At 40.2% G+C, this 6,000-nt stretch overlaps 1 pseudogene; it reads right to left on the minus strand.

The window, feature by feature from the left end:
• Positions 1-4,057, minus strand: part of LOC115859203 (phosphatidylinositide phosphatase SAC2-like) — a 45,761-nt pseudogene extending 41,704 nt beyond the window's left edge.
• Positions 4,058-6,000: the final 1,943 nt, after the last annotated feature.

The raw sequence follows: 6,000 nt of genomic DNA on the forward strand, positions 1-6,000 counted from the left end.
CTACCTGAAGATTAGAATGATAAAGGTGTTACTTAAAATAACAGAAGCTCTATCAGGAGAGGTACTGTGTCTATCCTGATTGCTCTTGTAGCTCAGCATCAAATTCAGTGTAGAAGCTCAGCAAAGATTTGTTAAAAGAATAAATACATGTGTATTTTCACCAACGTACCCAAACTTAGAAACCCAAGGGTCACCATTAACAGTTAGGCCTGGCCCAACTGATGTCAGAATGACCTTCAGATCCGGATTTCAAAATATAAGACAACTAGTCACATTTAGAACAAGAAAATCTCTAATGCTGGAGTGCTGTCACCTGGCTTTCATCATTAACCTTATTCAACACGCTTGGACTATTATAACCAAATGGTCATTTTTTTAAAAAGTAAATTGCCCCTCAAATATAAGAACTGGTCCACTGGTCCATTAGTTTAAACACATTTAAGCTAATGTGTTTGGGGTGGTGAAGGGCCTCTTCTAAACTAGGTCTCAGACAGCTGGAATTTTAACACTGGGGACATGGGAACAGACTTCCAAAGCAGCCATTTGAAAGGGTGAAGGTGCAGACACTCCTTTGGATGTGCAATTTCTAGAATGTTTGTTAGGAGGTCATTCGTGCTATCGTTATGCCTTACATTGCATCTGTGAAAGAATTTTAGTCTAACATAGAACCAGAGGATATGAAATAGAAAATTTCATGCACGTGCCCTCAGGAGAACAAAACTCAAGGACTGAGAGACTGACTTACAGAAAACTGATAATATTGGAATTTTCTTAGACAATAGGAAGCTGGTCAGGGGCTGCCTCATTTCAACCTTGGGAAATTTTGCTTATGGTTTCCAGAGCCATGCACAAGGAATGACCCAGGTTGGGTTGGTCCCACAAAATAAGCTGAATTGAACTTCGTATGTAGCAGACTGTTTTTGTCTGCTCAGGGAATTTTCAAAGCTGGTCTCTATTTGTTTTGATGTTAACAGACTAAACTCTCTACTCTCTACCTGCCCTGCGCATAAATACAGCCTACTCCAAACCCTCAACGGACCTGCCTGTAGCTTGCTACAGTTGGCATGTCCTGAATTGCAATTCCATTGCTATTCCCAGATAAACTCATCTTTCTGACAATTTTGAGCTTACCTCATTTTACCTTTTCATTGAGTTGATACATCTCTGAGAAGAACAAATGAAAAAATGTGTGAATTTACAGTGAATGAGTGAATCACTGCAAAGCTCTGAAAATCTCTGGAACTCTTGAGAAAGTATGTGTGAATATTGGTAAATTGAACTTTTTTTCAGTGGGTACATTATCCAGCTGGAATTATCTTTTAAAATCCATCCTATGCATTATGTGAGAGAACAATTTTACTTCCGGTTGAGTTTCCTGTTTCATGATTTAAATGATTTATGAATGAAGGCTTTATGTTCAGACATATTGGCCCTTGGCAGGTTGGTGGTCCGATCCATTCTCAGGAATTAGATGATGAATTCAATTTTCAGGCCAAAAAGAAATTACCATTTAGCATCAACTAATATGACAATTTAAAAACGGAATTGACCTCAAAATGTTTAGTATAGTGTTCAGTATGGACAAAGATACAATAGTTATTCTCTAGAGCCAATGGTTCTTAAACTTTGAGTGCAGCAGACTCACCTGGACGTCTGACTCAGTAGGTATGGGTAGGGCTGGAGAATTTGCATTTCTAACAGGTTCCCAGGTGCTGCTCGTTCAGAGATCACGCTGTGAGCAGCACTGCTCTTTAAAACAAGAAAAAGAAAAAAAGAAAAAGCTATATTTTAGTTGAGCTTAACATTATCAAACAGATATAAATTATATCAACATTTTTCAGGCAGGAAATTTGAACTGGGGTTACATTTACATATAGACTAAGGGGTATGGAATATGTAATATTCACACCCCAAATCTTGAATATCAGGTAGCAAAATTAACAATTATACCCCCAAACTCTTGCTTAATAACCAGAAATTCCTGTTGATTGAACATAAAGATAGAGTACATTTCAAATGAGGCCTTCTGGACATTTCCAGTTATTGGTAAAGAAGAGTTCACTTTTTTTTTCTTTTTTTTCCCTGTACGCGGGCCTCTCACTGTTGTGGCCTCTCCCGTTGCGGAGCACAGGCTCCGGATGCGCAGGCTCAGCGGCCATGGCTCACGGGCCCAGCCGCTCCACGGCATGTGGGATCTTCCCGGACCGGGGCACGAACCCATGTCCTGTGCATCGGCAGGCGGACTCCCAACCACTGCGCCACCAGGGAAGCCCGAGTTCACTTTTAATAAAATAAATGAGCTGTAGTAAATATAAGCAATGAAATCATGCTTAAATCATGATAATTTGCCTGTACACTGAGAGAATTTAAAAGACTTGTAGGCTAGTCCTTGTGTCTAGAAATCCACAAACTAATGAAAGGAACATGTTCCAAACACATAGAACAAACAGCAACAGTAAGAAGCAATGCATTATTGGGTCCATAATGGGTGGTACTGAGAGTCTGCTTTACAGAATTATACAGAGGGAGGCAGATACTGGGGACTCAAGTGGCCAGGCTTCACAGAGGACCTGACATGGGCTTTCAGCCAGTACTACTCACCAGTGATGCCAAGTAAAACCAAGTATTGAGAAGACTCTGCCAATGCAATTTCTTCTGCCTCAACATTTCTTGTGAGGAGTGTTCCCAAAGCAATGAAGCAAGTTAATTAAGATGCCAACTGCTGCCCCAGTTTCTGAGCAGACTAGCACCGCACAAGATTTTGGTGTAACTAACTGGTGTTTGTTCCTGCCTGCAAAAGCTGTGTTTGTACAACTGGAGCAGAGTCCAAAAGGACTGTAAGAAATTAATTAGATCAGTTTGCCAAGCCCTTGTCGTCTGGGCCCAGGACCAGGGAACAGGATAAACCCAATGAATACAAATCTGTACCCATATGTAAAAAGATGGTGGTTATGATTATGACTAATATAATGATCCATTTTCACTTTATCAAAGCTTTGATGAATAAATTATTAGCTACAAATAGAACACGGGTCAGGAATTTTATGATGGAATGCGAGAGATGGGAAATGTTTATCCAGGTATCAGTGGTTCTCTAGCCATAGCCCAGTGTCTCAGTAATCACTTGTGATGTTTACAAACAATAGAGATTCCAGGCTCTCATCCCTGAGTCTGATTCAGAGTATATGGAATGTGTCCTGGAAAACTGTATCTTTTAACCAGTTCACCTAGTGATTTGGTTTCACAGCCATTTTTGGAAAATATTGGTCAAAATACACGCACAAGATGCATATGCAACACTATGCCATGCACTGAAAGTGCTGAAAAGACTTGTAGGCTAGTTTTTGTCTAGAAGCCCACAATCTGGTGAAATGAACATGATCCAGACATATCGGTGATCAGCAACAGTCTTAAGAAATACGTTACTGGGGCTATATTCGGTGCTACTGAGTCTGTTTCAGGGCAGGGAGAGAGGAACAGACCATTAAGCTGGAGGTGACCAATTCATTTCCTAGATATCACAGTCAAAGTTGATTGGGGGGTCTTTAACTTTTGCTGCAGCATGGCATAGCGGAAGAGTTACCAGGCTTAGTCTTTTTGGTAGGAATTTTTAATACTCAGAGTGCCTAGGGGAGTGTCTGACACAGAGAGGGAGCTCAGTACAGATGTAAACAATCATTTGCAAAGCCAGCCTAGTCAGTCATCCAGCATTGCCAGAAGACCCGATGACGTCAGCTCATACAAGTGATGTGCACAGTTCAAATGCTTTATCAAAACACAGACGGGGTTGTCACTGATATTATCATCATTTATATTTTACTTTTTAGCTAATTATTTCTCTCTGGCCACCACAAGTGGCATACTCAATTGGCATCATTGTGCTATAAGCTGGTATACAGAGAGACTAATACACTGTTATCAGTTTAACATAAAATTCTATATCCTGTGTGACCAGACAGCGAGAAGTTCCCCACTGAAATGTAATGAATCAGATGCCTCTTACCTGCACCTTAGCCGCTGCTGTGGACCCAGAGCCAAAGAGGTGAGAGCACATCATCATGAGGTCACTCTGTCCTCTCTGCTCACACCTCTTTACTGCGTCTACCTCACCAGATACTTGTAATGAAGTTACAGCTGTAATCTGTACCTTCCTTCATGTAATCTGTGGCTCAGTGTTGGAGGCATACATACTCTGAGTGTGCGGGTGGGAGGCACCCTGAGGGCACAGCACATCTATTACCCTGGCGCATGCGAAACAGGGAAACAAATGATAACAGCAAAATGTTAATGCCGCAAATGAGCTGCAAATGATGATGTAGCACTTGGAGCATTCTAGCTCATCTTGTGATGAGGCCGGGCCTATTGTTAGCTTGATATATAAATGTGCCTTAGAGAAGTCTTGCAGGGATGTTTGTCTCTCAGTGATAGAAAGAACTCATTAGCATATGGAGCGTTCTCTGGTGACAATTACCTGAGGATGCGTGTGGACCACCTCTGTGCAGACATTGCAGTGTAACTGTGCTTACGGGGGTATTTTGACAAACAAGGCGAACCTATTATTTTTATCCATGTACCATATAGCAAATCAATTGGACAATTAGTAGTAATAACTTGAATGTACGTAACGAGGCATCTTGCGTCCCAAAGTACTATACCAACAAAATAAGAGCACTAATGATCCACTAGTGAGAGATGGAGCCATTCTCTTCACTATTTCCAGGTGGCAGAAAGAGAATGGCATCACCAGATGCAAGGGAAGAATTCACCAATGGAGAATGAGCTGGAAGCCATAACTGGCTCCATACGTGGCTGCTTGATGGCTACCAAGAAAGGAAACCCCCTGTTCCATTTGTTGATCACAGAAAGCAATTGACATCACTAGATAGATTAGATATAACTTTAATTATAGCAAGATAATGGAGTTGAAGCTAATACCAGACTCAATTTCTGTGCCTCTGTATTTAAAATGGAATATTTATGGATTTGGGGGGCTGGATAGGAAGGAGGAGACAGCGAGGATCAGAGAGAGAGGGTCTTCATTTTCATACTAAAACGTCTTTCTCCTCACAAGGAAGCCTAATCAGACATCTTGGTTGCAAGTCACCCTATGATTGTCAGCACTCCCATGCTGTGATTGGAATAGCTCTTCCGGTCCCCGTATTCTTTAGTAGGCCCTGTCTCATGCCTCCTTCCATCCTGCTGCAGCACATAAACACAGAACTGTTAACAAAGGCAATTAGTATACATCCCCATTCTGGACAGATGCTCCTAAGTGTTAGCGTTGAAATATATAACTCATAGTGCTCTGGACTTTGATAAGTTTCAAAAAGATAATTTTCAAATGATTGAATAACATGGTAATATCTTCTTTCACTATAGATTTATTCATATAAAATACCTGAGTATTATAAATAGTCGGCTAGTTTCCCCTAAGCAGCGGAGGAATAAAAAACCATCATTAGCACCCTCTTGATAGCACAGGAATAAATTCCTTTATACTCATACTGTGCCAGAGCATATGGGGGAAAGAGAGCTGGACTTCTGAAGATCCTTATCTTAGGCAAAGACTCTTCTTTGATAGACCCTTTTCTAGAGAACCTCTAGGAAATAATTACCATCCTCAACTTTAGGCATAAATTTCTTTATTTGTGTTCTATGACTTCCTTATTCTATATAAATGTTACCTAACTCTGGTTGATGTTACATTTTCTAAACTATCCATTTGACACTTTTTTGAATTTTATTTATTTTTTCATACAGCAGGTTCTTATTAGTTATCTATTTTATACATATTAGTGTGTATATGTCAATCCCAATCTCCCAATTCATCCCCTCCATTTGGCACTTTTTTTTGCCCATCTAAAAATTATAAATTTTCTCCCTGCTTTAAAAAAAATCTGCTCAACGTATATTAACTTTTGCAGTTTTATTGAAATAATCTTTCTAAAATATTGCTTCTACAATGTCATCTACCCATTATAAAGATTCTCAGGATTTTCT

Source organism: Globicephala melas, chromosome 13 (assembly GCF_963455315.2).
Source record: "Globicephala melas chromosome 13, mGloMel1.2, whole genome shotgun sequence".
Classification (NCBI taxonomy): domain Eukaryota; kingdom Metazoa; phylum Chordata; class Mammalia; order Artiodactyla; family Delphinidae; genus Globicephala; species Globicephala melas.